Source organism: Pieris brassicae, chromosome 8 (genome assembly GCF_905147105.1).
Source record: "Pieris brassicae chromosome 8, ilPieBrab1.1, whole genome shotgun sequence".
Classification (NCBI taxonomy): Eukaryota; Metazoa; Arthropoda; class Insecta; order Lepidoptera; family Pieridae; genus Pieris; species Pieris brassicae.
The window spans coordinates 16,268,512-16,282,896 of NC_059672.1; positions in this window are offsets into that span (position 1 = coordinate 16,268,512).

Here is a 14,385-nt window from a genome sequence, read left to right on the forward strand (position 1 = left end):
TGTAAAACATTAAAACTTGGCGATTAAAAAAAGTGGCGGATAGTTTATTGCCAGTTCTTCTCTTCCATTCTACGCCCTTGATTTGAGAACTGGCAGTAAATGTAGAATTAGAAGCATTTAATGTATATTTCTTTTTTGACGTTCATAAGTGTACATTGTGTTACTTATATGAATAAATGATTCTTCACTTTGACTTTGGACAACGGACTAGTGAGATATGTTGTAAACATACAAATCACTCGATTGAAGTAAATTCGCAAGTGAATTCTATCCATTTACAGAATGCGAAGGTAGATTCCATTGTCACCGGACACGACCAGCCCACGACCAGCTCATTGTCAGTGTTTTGAAAACTAGGCTACGCCATGAAAAAAAAATTGAATTATTATTTGAATCTTACGGCTATTAACATAACACCATAAACTAAAGTATAATGTTCATTATGGTGTCGTTATGTGAGATAGATTGCTTGTTTAATGGAGTAGAAATGTAAGATGTTAGGCCCGAATCATGTAAGTCTATAGACATTTTGAGGGTATTTTATCTCTTATACCGTGATTTACTAAACGGACCCTTTAGTTAACTTTAGGCGAAAATGATAACCGAAATTATCATACAAGTTTATTGGACTAACTAGTATAAAATATTAAGAAAAACACTTTTGAACGGATTGAAGTTATGTATTATTATTAAAAACTTATAATTATATACATAATTTTAAATTTAAAAATTTTCCGACCTTTCGCGTGCTTTACAGCGTGCGTCTTGACGGTGACAGTGTTGAAGTGTTTTTCTTAAGGTGTAAAAGCTATTTTAACAAAAGACAATAGTATAAAATATGCTACATTGAGTAGAATTCTTTACACACAATAAATTTTATGAAAATGATTGTGATCGAAAGGATAAAACAAATAAAATTGTTTTAAAAAACTGCTTACTTAGTGATTTTTGGTTGTTATAATAATATATTAATCTTAGGAACATATAGGCTATCTATAGCTTGGTTTGGTTAGGTGCGTTATAAAACCGAAATACACGCGCAGTCACTGGTACCAACTCATTATTACAGTAAATTTAATCGAAATAATATCAGAAACTGTACTTTGACATGTATTAATATATTATTAACTATCTGAAATCGTGTATAAAAGGCTTTGTTTCTAAATCACAATTTATCGCGAAACATTATCGAAGTAACACTGAAAGTTTTGTGAGAAATCTACGGTTTGTTTACTCGTGTTTATTATTTCCTCACAGAGTCGGATTAGACATCCTACGTTTCTATCAATGAATAATGCCATGTGAACCACACATTTTCTGGATAAAAAGTAGCCTTGGCGAGAATGTAAAACAAAATACTAATTACCATGGACGCGTTGGCACGTTTGATTCCGTTTAGTCCAAAACTAGGGAATGCAAAACCGCGTAATTTTTTTCGATATCAATCCCAAAGCGTAACATGAAGAGATCTCGTACTATTAAAAAGATTATGTAACAGTAGTTTTGAAAAAGTTAATCTCTTCGATAAACAAGGATTTCTATTTAAAAATTTCTGTAATTATAAAGGTGCCTAGGAATATCGACAATCGAAAGGCGCCTTAGGTAATTAGAAGAGCCTCTGAGAGCACCTAAAGTCCTTCACGTCTCTCTGCGAGACTAGATAGATTAGAGTCACCAATTGAAAAAGAGATGAAACTGTATGAGTAAAGGGGAGCAAGGGGTAATTTCGTATCGAGCAGTGGGGGCATTATCGTATAGGTAAATATAAATACTTCTGGAAATAACTCATTATTCACTACTGTAAAACATTGTATTAAAATAACTAAAGAATATGTTTCGTAACTAATTATAAGTAATTAGTTAACACATAATAGAAACAGTTATAATAAATATGAGTTACAATAGATGTTTTTTCGAAACGTTTTCGAAAACTATCAGTATTGCAATTCTCAATCTCTCGAGATCTCGATTCGAGATTACGTTAACATCTGTAGCATTTCGTTGACACGCGACACAATAGGTCACATTATTAACATAATACGTCCAGTGTTAATCAAATATCTTTTGTTGTGATGATAGTAAATTGTTCGTTCATTAAGCATGTTCAAATCTTACGTGATTAGGGTAACAAGATATGAAGCGCAACAGACTTGTATTAAATTACAAAAGAAATATAATTATTACATTACTCGGTGTTAATAGAATTTTAATTTAAACCTGATAAAGAATTAACAAGACGACCGATTGTATGAGTTTCTTGTAGGTTAACATTCCTATATACCAACCCTTAGAAATGAGATACCCTTATAATTATTTATGGGACTATTTCGGACGTATGTTCTTACAAAAACCAACACCAAAATACATTTGTAGGAACTCCGATGGGGCACGCACCGTATACTGTTTTCTACACTAATATTCAAGTCCGTCTTCTATGCCATTCCAAAAAACGACCTTATTAATATGGACTAAAGATATTTTTTGCTACTGTGTTTCGAATATTTCCATGTAAAGAATAGTAAACCCGGTAACAAAAACACTACTATCTTAGCACACGTTTTATACTAAGACGGACGGAAGCTACGTCCGCAATTTCGACCGCATTTCGTGTATTTTAACAATTGCGACCTCTTTAAACATAAACTCTTTAAATATCAATTTACATTAAGCTATTATACATACTTCTAAACCTGTTTATCGTATCTATCTAAGTATCGTACAAATTTCGTTCGGTACTTTTTACCGAATAGTCAGTAGCAAATACGGATCAACTGGATTTTCCATGAGGCGGTTAAAGAAACTTAAACTCAAATAAAAAATCAGTTTACAGATGTTCTGTGACTTTTTATCAGGAAACAAAAACATTAATTAAATTGCACTTGCACAATAAAATACTTTAATTGTTATGCAAATTAATGAGTATAACTATATCTGTTACAATTAGACCTGTTTTGTACTAGTTTTGATTAAGAAATCAATAACTACGTTATTTGAAGTTGGAAGCTTAAAGAACTTGAATTGTTATAAAAAAAAATTATGGCTCCACAGTCGGTCTACCGTTATCCCGAACTTTAAGGAAAAGCTATATTTTTTAATAAACTTTACTAATAATTTCTGAATTCTACTTTAGAAATGAAACTCCGTTTGTTGATTTTACATGTAAATATTTATTTTTTGTTTATAGCACGTTTAAGGTTACCAATATTACTACGTAAATAACTTTTCTGCTTCATGCAAATCGAAATCAGATGAAAATAAAAAGTAAAGTCAAGTATTCATTAAGGAAGGTGATTGGAAATCTGTAAATCGCTGAAAAGAATTAGGAATAATCGTTAAACTATAGAAAAAGGTTTGTTCAAAAGAGAAGTCATGGGCAGATACTGATATAATATATATATGTATAGTGGTAAGTGTAATTGATCTGACTTTCCCAATCGTGCGTTGTATAGAAATTAGAAAGTATGGTTCAAAAGTTCATAGGTGTAGGTTAAGTTGGGGGACTGGAATTAAAGCAATTACTGTTGCATAGAATTTTCAATTCGAAATAATAAAAAGTTATCTCAAGCCATTTCAAAATGTATTTGATAAAAGTTCCCGTCTAATAAACAATTGACATAAATTGTAAGCGATTATAAATTATTCGAAATTTGAATTTGTTAAACATGACGCAGTACATAGAAACTTTCAACTGAATGATTGATGAATGAATTACCCCATAAAGCATTACTACAGCTTTCTGTGTTTAGCTCATATTAAAATATTGTGTCAGAATATTGACACGCAATTTTTATTTATTTAAAAAAATAAACAACTATGCACTGGCAATCCTGTGTTGTGGGTGACCAGATACTCTTTCACGGTTCATAGATACGTGGAACAAAACAAAACATTTAGTAACTTCTGTATAAAATATAATTTTTATATCCACAAACTGTATAAATAAAGACCATAAAAATAAACAAGATGTATGTGTATATGTAAAAGAAAAAATAAGATATGAGACGAATTGAACTGTTTATTTATACTTACTACTTTACTTGGTTAAATTTATGTTGCTGGGTTTTGCTTCTAAAACAAACGGTAGGATTATGTATATTCTAATCATGTTCCTGTATTTTTAGTGATAAAAAAGGGAAGAATTCCACGTCTTTTAATTTGGCCTACCGCAATTAACTTGTCCTCGGGCTTATAACTCGCGCGCTCGGCATTTTTTCAGATTCATTTAGAAGATAGATGTGCCATACATTAGTGTCTGTTTTTATTGCCCGCGTGTCAACATAACAATTACGTATAAAGGTTTATGATTTATTTATAAGGAGATTAGAAATCATAGCAAAGAAATAGGTATTGGTAATTAAAAAGTATAAATATATTCCTATTATATAAGTAATTTGTAAGAGTAATTAGGATCTGTGATCTATGTAAAGTAAAAAAAATTCTGGTATACCCAATATACTGGTGCATGACTCCAAATATTAGTAGAAGTAGTCTTAATGTAGCTTATTGAACTGTAGATAATCATAACGTGCATAGTTTTAACCATTAGCGCTACAATATTTTAGGTGTGGGCCTCAGATTTCTCTATGTTTTTCGTGTTTTTGCTTATAGGCAAGTAGGTGATCAGCCTTCTGTGCCCGACACACCCCGTTATTTGTTTCCGTCTAAAGCATGGCGGCTTCCTCGCGATGTTTTCCAATGCGTATTTTGGTGTACAGCCGCGGTTGGAAGCTACGATATCAGGGATAAGAGTCGCACACAGAAGGACACAGCACAAGTTTTCAATACTGGTAACATACCGTCCGTTGATAACAAAAGCTTGTTTATGTAATATTCATACAAGACTCATTTGATTTCATCAGTTGTGTTCCACAAAAGATAAAAATAATTTCCCAGTAAATAAGTTCTAAAAATATTAAAATGTTAATAGTCTGTCACATTACACGGGAAATAAAAAAGATACTTGTGCACTTTTTGGCTTTTTGATCGAGATAGTTATTTCGTTATATCCTCTGTTTAGGGCATTTTACGAGCACTAACAGAGGTTTTTTATTGCTTGTACCATAGCAGGCGCCGCGTTGGATGACATTTCTTTTAAAAAATTCTTACTGAAATCATTTCTGTCGCGAAATACCTTTTAAGGTATGTTACGTGTAACAAGCATTTTAAGGGTCTTGTCAAAATGTGCAAATTAACTATACCAACATTAACAAGTTTGTTTCATTATTACTTTGAATTCTACTGAATAATTATTGTATTTTTCCTTTGCATTATATTTTAAGGTCGTTAAACGTCATTCTTGGTTGCCATGGTAACCCGTTCGAGAACATTCATTACACTATGAAATTAAGACATAAGTGTTTGAAGCGTGCTTTGCAGTACTTGTATAGAAGTCTAATTGTTTTTATTGGTTACTTTAATTATAAGCAAGGCAGAGATTATAATTTGATTCTAAAACTCTCTGATGATATATACGCAGATGTTTTAATAAGTATTTGAGCCTGTTTCTATTTTATTGAATGAATTGGCGTGTTTTACATTTTTTTGGTACCAGGTGTATTTTTAGCTACACACGGAAGCCATACCTCTTCATTTTCACCTAACAATACGTGTCATAACTCGAAATGATAATAAAAGTTCCATTAACGCATATTTATGACAGAACAAATTTGTATGACACTTTAATGACATATAAAACCTATTTAGTTAATTAATACGACTATTCGACAATCATAAATGTCACTTTTACACACCATATAACTCTTTCAAGATTGACTCCCGTGAAATGACGGCAGGGAATTCTTCTTTTATCTCACAGTGATATATATGTTTCTATGCATCTATTAATTCACGTCGGTCTAGTTGCCTTGATATATGCAGATTGCTCTTTTTGATGTATGATTTGCGACACCTTGTCTCCGACTTATTTACCTTTATGCAGGGAATAAATTCAATTTAAAAACGAGGGTCTATCATTGTTATCATTCATTTTTATTTATTTTTTATAGAACAGGTGCAAATGGGTACCTGATGTTAATCACAATGCCGGAGGGCTCGCGAGTGCGTTGCCGGCACAATGCCAGAATTGGTACGCTGTTCACTTGAAGGACCCTAAGTCGAATTGGTTCGGAAATACCAGTGGGCAGCTGGACATAGCGGTGGTGCGTGGAAAAGTTGAGTAGAAAAACTATATACTGTTTTGTAAACTACAAATTTGTATCGTTAATTAATTCTGTGTATTATGATATTTTATTTGAAAATATGTACTTTCATAAGAATTTACCGTATATTATTATGTGTATAAACACACAAGCAGCCTTATAAGCTGTTTTATGCAACCTATTTTTAAAAGAGTTTAAAGGGAGTGCACTAATTACACTGTCCGGAAATCCATTCCAGTCAGCCATTACTAGGTTTGTTATAAAAAGATTTATGTTATAAAAATTGCTTGTTGGCACTTTAATTTGTTTGAAACAATATATTCAAGTTCTTCCGCGCGAATATTGCACAGAAGCGAATACCTATAAATTGAAGTCTTCGTATATCTGCTTGTTTTAGAACGGTGTTAGTAATTGATCCCACAGAATCGTGCACTCAATTTAAAGTGTTGCATTTCGTGCTGAATTGAACGTTTTTAAACGTTCCAGGCTTTTAGGTGCGTTACTCGCATTACAATCGTTTTAATTGGTATTGATTTTAGCGAAATGTAATATTGAAAAATTTATATAAAGTTTATATATATATAGAGAAACTAATTTGCCTAACTACGCTCTTGATTTCACGAAAGGTTTTATTTAAAACACAAACACGTGCAATTTTTTCAACTCGATATTACTATACTATAAAAATGCCGTATATTACATCTTTATATATATAAAACGAACTGATTTAATAAAAAATTAGGGTGTGTTCAAGTGGATTCGAAAATGATTTAGATTTATTATTGAATTTTTTTTAAAGAACAGGGGGCAAACGGGTAGGAGGCTCCTCTGATCTTAAGCGATACCGCCGCCCATGGACACTCTCAATGCCAGAGGGCTCGCGAGTGCGTTGCTGGCCTTTAAAATTTAGATTATATTTTGAGTTTTATTTCAGATATTAACATCTGTCTGGTCCGCTAGTATATATTCATTATTATCGTTAGCATTCTGCATTTTGGTATTTATTTGATTGTAATAATATATTTAATTGACAAGTTTGTTGCTTTCTCAATCGATAATCAACATAGAATATAATAAGTAAAGTCTATTGGAATACAGTGGGGTACAACATAGGACTTATGTCTTGCAAACCTCACGTGTTGACTAGGATATCACTGCTATGTTATTTATATCAATTCCTGGGCTGCAGTATTCCGACCCCTATGCAATTGTGAATATTCATAGATGACAAAATGAGAATTTCCGGTAGCCTGTCACATGTGATTGCGAGTGAATTTTTGTGATGAGTTTGTAACTAGGTCATGTCTAATCCGTCCTTTTGAATAAAGTTCGATTTACATACAATGTTCAACAATGTATGAAAAGTAAAGTGCACAAGGAACTTCGGTAGATATTTTCAATTGAATGCTGAATATTTTCAGGTTTCTGATAAATCTATTTAAAGTAGATTCTTTATTTTAATATCGATATGCTTGGTTATTTTATTTGTATATATATTTATAAAAAATGATTTATCGAATGTGCGCAAATTATCAGTTGTATAACATTTTTTTTTATCCGCGTTTACCTTATGCTAATTAAGGTAATTCCTCAAGACGTCATATAAAAAGACAAATTAATACAAATTTAACTTTATTTAATCACTAGCTGACCCGACCGACATTACAAACATAAAAAAATATAACTACATCAATGATTTATACGTGGGTAACACTGAAAATGTTTAAAACTGGCCACTTAGAAACATTGCTAATGAAAACTTTTTTAATTTCAATTTTAGAACTCTTGGTAACCTAATGTATATGCATTCATTTGTCATTTGTTTTTGTGAATTGGAGGCAATTCTAAAACGCTTGTTATACGTGAAAATGAACCTAACGCGAGAAAAATTTCGGTCAATGATTTATTATGACTTTCGTTGTGGCCAACAACAATTAGCATTTTTAATGAAGCCCCATCTCGTGCCATTATTATTATTATGGAAGAAATCAAAAATGTATTACAATGTATGTATTTATAAAAACGTTGGTCTATTAAGTATAGCATACCTTGTTGGCAATAAAAGTATATCCGATTTCTTTGAAAGTTAGTGTCATCAATCGCCAACCCCCGAGATTTAAGATATATCGTGAAGGAGTCAATCACTTTTACGTTCTTATCGTGCCTTAAATATCTAACATTGAACGCTCCTCCCATTGTTTCGACGTTCGAATTGATTGAACTTTTCCGTCCATTCATTTAATTAGCTACTTATGACAGTGTGCTCCAAAAGCCTACGGTCCTGTTCATAAACGCTTTAATTAGAGAAAGTTTAAACACGTTTAATCATTTACAAAATGACACAGACTTAGATCAAATTTTCTAGATATTTCAGATTAATTGGTTTTTTAGCAAAAAGCAGATGAGAAATCTACGACTCGTAGGAACTATAATTGGTATTTTATATATAAAATCCCGGTTAATAAAATAAATAAATTCCGCGTTTTCATATAAATATATAATATCTGTTTCAAAGTAAGCGATCAGTTTTCTGTGCCTACAAACCTGAAATACACACATACAATTCACTGGGATCGAATGCAGAAACTCCTAGTCACTAATCTCCGTTAAGAAATAATGTCGAAATGTTTTCGATACCATCGAAATCCAAATGTAAGATTGGAGCAAATGCGTTACTAGGAGGAGTTTGTAATTACAATTAATCTAGTTACAGCACGAAATCATTGTTCAGAAGAACGGTATCAAGTTAAAGCAGACATGTCGATGGCTACCTTCGTAACGATAACAAAGAAGAAGTCATCATAGCTATTTCAAATAAATAATCACTTAAAAACTTCTCCACCCAGGAAGATGATGCTTTGCCAGTTAAGCCAATGCTCGGTAAAATATGTTATTCGAGATGCGGTACCCTTAAAAGGTAAGAATCCAACAAAATAACAATTGACAATAATGTTTGTTTTTTATCTGTGGAAATTTGTTCAATAATTTAGTGTCATGTTGAGTGTGTTATTAAAAAGTAATTTTTGATTTAAGACAAATGTATCGACTTTATAATTGGTATAAAGTTACATATTAAAGTTATACATTGCTAAGTGTCAGACATTCACCATGTATGGAAATCCTGCGCATAACACGCGCCCCGCGGTGCAGGTAATTAAAAATGAATGTATATGTATATAAAGCTAATTTAAATTTGCTCAATTCGTACCAAATTAATAAACGGTATAATAAATTCTAATCAAACAAATTAGAATTTTATCAAGTCTTCTGGCATTTAATACGATGTTTACAAGGTTTTTTTGGTTGTGAACGCGTATACAGATAATGCTTTTGAGTAAGCCTTTTCCAATAAGGACTCACAGTGAAGGATAAACGGTGTGAAAAAGCTATATAATATATTTTTTTTTAATTTATAATTATAAAGCGGCTCCTTTGCAGATGGATGGATGCTTTACATCATGACATCATTCAAATCTAACAGTACAATACACTAACCCTAAATCTATTACGTTTTTGACATACGAAAGTCATGACTGAATCTTACCAAATTCGGCATATAGAGCAGAGATAAAATAGCATAGATAATAAATAGCTACTCTTTGGTAAAACTTATAAGCCACAGAGTAATAAACAAATAGAACATGTTACACGTCACAAGCGAAAAGTTAAGAAAGTGTAATCAAAATAAAGTTATGTGCGAATCCTTGGCTGCTGCTCAAAGGACACAACGTGATCAGAAATATTTTTGGCATTGCCTTTGATTTTTATATCTATGTGGTGAACTTAACCGAAAATTACGAGTTTACGCAAGTTTTAAGTACTTGTTATGGTAATGGACAAATACTATTAACATTAAATATTATCGTTTAGTGGATGTTAAGACTTCAGGCAGCGATAATTTTAAAGCGAAGGTTTTGCAAAATATAAACCTTGTGGTTGAAAATTATCGCACTCTCGAAGGAAAGATTAAATTAGCATTTAGTAAATGTAAGACTCTGGATTTTTTTCTTTCTTTCTTTTCGGAAGTCTAGCTCAATGTTCTTAATTAGAAAACGTATATTTATTTTACATGTCGAACATTTACTGCTATATTCATCTTTATTAAATATTAATAATTTACTATTTCTAAAATTATTAAGTATCAGTATTATTTTTAGAACTGTTTTTTTTCAGAATATTATCCTGTTATTTACAATGTTCTTTAGTATATAACTAAATTAGAAGTCCATGTAATGTTTTACGCATTTGCAATATTAATACGATTTTGGTGTCATGAGAATATTACAAGTGAAAGTATAATATGTGTCTTAAATTGAATACATTCTATATTGTAATTATAACGTAAATTGGTTTCAATATTTAATAATGTCACGTAAAATTAAATTACATCGATAATTATACCTTAATTGAACGGAGATTGCTTTAATTTATAATTTGCGGGTTATTGTTTTTTGCGTCGCGGTAAAGTGAATAACTTAAAATAAGTCTCTAGAGATTGTAAGACCGCGACTTTGTCGAAGAAAAAATTGCGTAAATTCAATAATAGACGTCAGAATGGTTTATTGTACAGTACAATGGTGAATTAAATTATCAAAAATTAAATATTTTAATAATTTAAAATAAGACCATTTAAATAATAAAAAAAACCTGCGTTTTTTTATTAAATTTCTTCTGATTTACTGAATATAGCCACTTAATGGATAAAGTAAACTGTGTATGAAAAAAAAATTACTAAAAATATTTAAACATTAGGTTTGCTCGGATTTTTTCAAAAGGAAGATAATTTATAATAGAAAAATACACAAAGAGTAAATTAATAATGGATAATACGTCATATATGTTATGCGTTTTCGTATTGTATATCTGAAAGTAAAGAGGTTCGTGGTACATAAGCTTTGTCCTAGACTCAAAAAGCTTCATACGAGTAGCCCTTTTTGGCCGTGCAAGTAGAATAAGTGAATGGTGAACCTCAACATGTGCCAAGTCGTGACTATTATAGCTTTTGTCAACCATATGTTGCTAACTTACACGACTATTGAACACTACACTTCTGAAATCACTTGATACTTGGATTTGAGTTAATAAAAGTTTTGTGCGAACTTTGTCGTCGTTCGATTATGGTACGGGGTTGTGGGAGCTAGTACGCGACCGCAACGCGTTAGTGTGGAGCTTACACTGATTTTTTGCTGGAGGCATCGCCGCTTGCCGCCTGCTCCAGATTCGACGACCGGTGCGAACGCGGCGTCATAGAGAAGGCTCTGTACAGAGCTTTGGTGGTTTTAGTTACAGCGCATTGTTACGGAATTAACTCTGTGTAAAGACTATCGTGATAATATCATACTTTGGTTTCTATATTCAATACGTCATGCGCTCAGTTTGATTCCAGGAAAAACAAAGTAGTGAAACATATTACATGTTTTTCTACCTTATTACTTCCGCGGCGAAGGGGATGATACACATTTTGCATCAGCGCCTTGATTCTCGATGAAATATGCATGCGTAATAACAAGAATTGATATTGATATAAAAGGAATCTTACAAAACACGATTCAAATATTTTTCCATATAATGTAGTCGTTGACTAAAAATTTCTGTATACAAGATGCTCTGTGGTATATGTCTACTATCCTACTGTAGGAGTAGTACTTGACTTAGTACATGTTGCGTTGTAACAGTCAACTCTTTAAACTAGCTGCATTACATCACTTACATGTACTAGACACTATTATAATTTATCGTGTTTCGCAATTCGATATCCTAATATTATAAATGTGAAAGCAGGTTTTATTACGTATAAAATGCTGGACAAACTTTGATAAATATTTATGATATTGTCAGATTATCTAAATACTAAAAGCGAGAATCGAATTGTGGACGTCCCTACAAGCACTCGCTGCTAAGCGAAAGTCTATAAGACATTTTACACAATACGACATTAGTCCATTAATCACAGATGCGACTTAATTAATCCACTTCAAAATAACATATATTTGTAAAAAAAAAGAAATAATATCTTTAATTAATACACTTCTGTCAAGCTTGATATAAAGATAAAATTGTGAAACATATTGAATTAAAATATGTTTGTATGTGACGTGATGTCAAACACCCGACCGTTTTACAAGAAAATTAATTTTGTATTTTGTAATACACTAATAACACGCTTTTACTTTTCAAAGGGAATATAAATGTATATTAATATCAAAGACAGTTTACAATCACACAATCGTTTTCATTTAAATAAATTGACACAAAAGCATGTATAAAGTAACCTATATCTTGGGGTATATAATGTAAAATATATATGCAAATTTATATGAAACAATGGGGCTTTTCCATTGATATTTTTTTTATAAACAAGTTTGTGTTTTTTCTGTGTTAAAGGTTTTTGTACGTTGAAAAAAAAAACGTACATGGTAACCATGTTCGCAACATAACACCTCGGATGAGTATTGCAGGTAAAACCTCTTTGAAATAACAGCTAAAACTAGTGAAGGTATGCATTTGGTATGCAATACAAGTTTACTTTGTCTATGGTAGGAAAGCGGTAATTATGAAGTGTTAACTGAAGTAATGATACTATTAAACTACCGTATCCACTATTCCCTGTACACTATTCAATATTAGAATATAGAAATATTTGCCACCTAAAGATAATGAAATTGGTTCAAAAGGATTGTCTAGTCCAATTCGTTGGACCTGAGCTCTAAGTGTCCGATTAGCAAGCAGCAAAGCAAGATCGTTGAAGGTGACGTTCTCTTGTCTTGGATTCTAAGTCTCACTATGAGTCGTTTCACCAGCAAAGTTAGTGTATAGAAATATTTTTATTCGAAAATTTAGTATACATCATATCAGAAGTATGAAAAAACCAACTCCGCGCCTTAGCCCTGGGCACTGTTCATTACGCACATAATAAAAATAAGTCAGTCAGTCGCCCTCAACGAGAAATAAACATTCATGAAAATCATACATTAAAAGTTACACGTTTTAAATTTGATGCAATCATCGCAAGCATTTTAAAAGCTAACATTTATTATTTTATCGAGCGAATTTTTAAAATATGTTCCATTGAGAAAAGCGTATATGATCGCTTCAGTTCCATCTGTCTGAGATGTAACTTTATCAGTTTCTTTCCTAATGGTTTGTATCATTTACTGAATCATAAAGGAATACAAGGAATTTTAAGCATTCTTTAAACGCCTCAAAGTTTAGTTAACAATAGTTTTACCATAAAATAATAGATATCCTATTTTCTATTTAACATATTAAATATTTCGATCTCTGTGATTATATTCTTAGTTTTGTTAATGTCATTAAAATAGTTTATTGTTTGGAAATTTAATCAGGACGTATGTGTTAATGTAAAAGAAAAAAATTGCCTAATTTTAAGAACTCCAACTACATACAAATACTCAACTAATAATAAACAAATACTCAATTATGCTGCATAGATAAATTTCCTATATGAATTGTTTCTCATAAGAATTATAATGTGATCGTTTTACCATTTGAAGGCGTTCGGAAACGAAGTAATTGAATTGCAATAAAATATTCACAGAATATTTTTCCATCCGATTTTAGAAGGAAAAAGTTAATTGAATTCTAATGGAATTGATTAAAGAAAACGTGCCGTACTTAATGCTCATGATATAAAGTATGACGAAAATATTTTACAGCGTTGCGGTACATTGGACTTCCGCCAAAAGAATATTATCTCTGGTACCACTCATTCAGCCTCCTATATTTCAGCTTTAGCACATCCGGTACGATGTTAATGCTTAACACTTTTCGGATTCATTGATATTTTGTTACGATAGTTAAAGATCATAGAGAATTTGTTTCAATATTATGATTTACTTTACTGTGACAAGATATAAAGCGCTGTCAGCGTCAGCGAAAAATATTGTATGACAAATCTGAGTGGTGAGGCTTGCGTTAAGAAAAAATGTTGCATGCGCTCTAAGAGTATTACTAAATGTTTGACTAAATATATTTATTATAAATATTAGTATAAGCTATTTATTTTATCGAAATAAGGATATAATGTGTTATGTAATTAGTTATCTTGTAGTTGATATAAAATTGGCAATATTTAAATTAATAAAATTCAAAATTTAAATCATTTATTTATATAGTTAACACTACAGTTATAAACGTCAAAAAAAGAAATATATATGAATAGCTTCTAATTTTACATTTCCTGCCAGTTTTGCCAAATCAAGGCCGT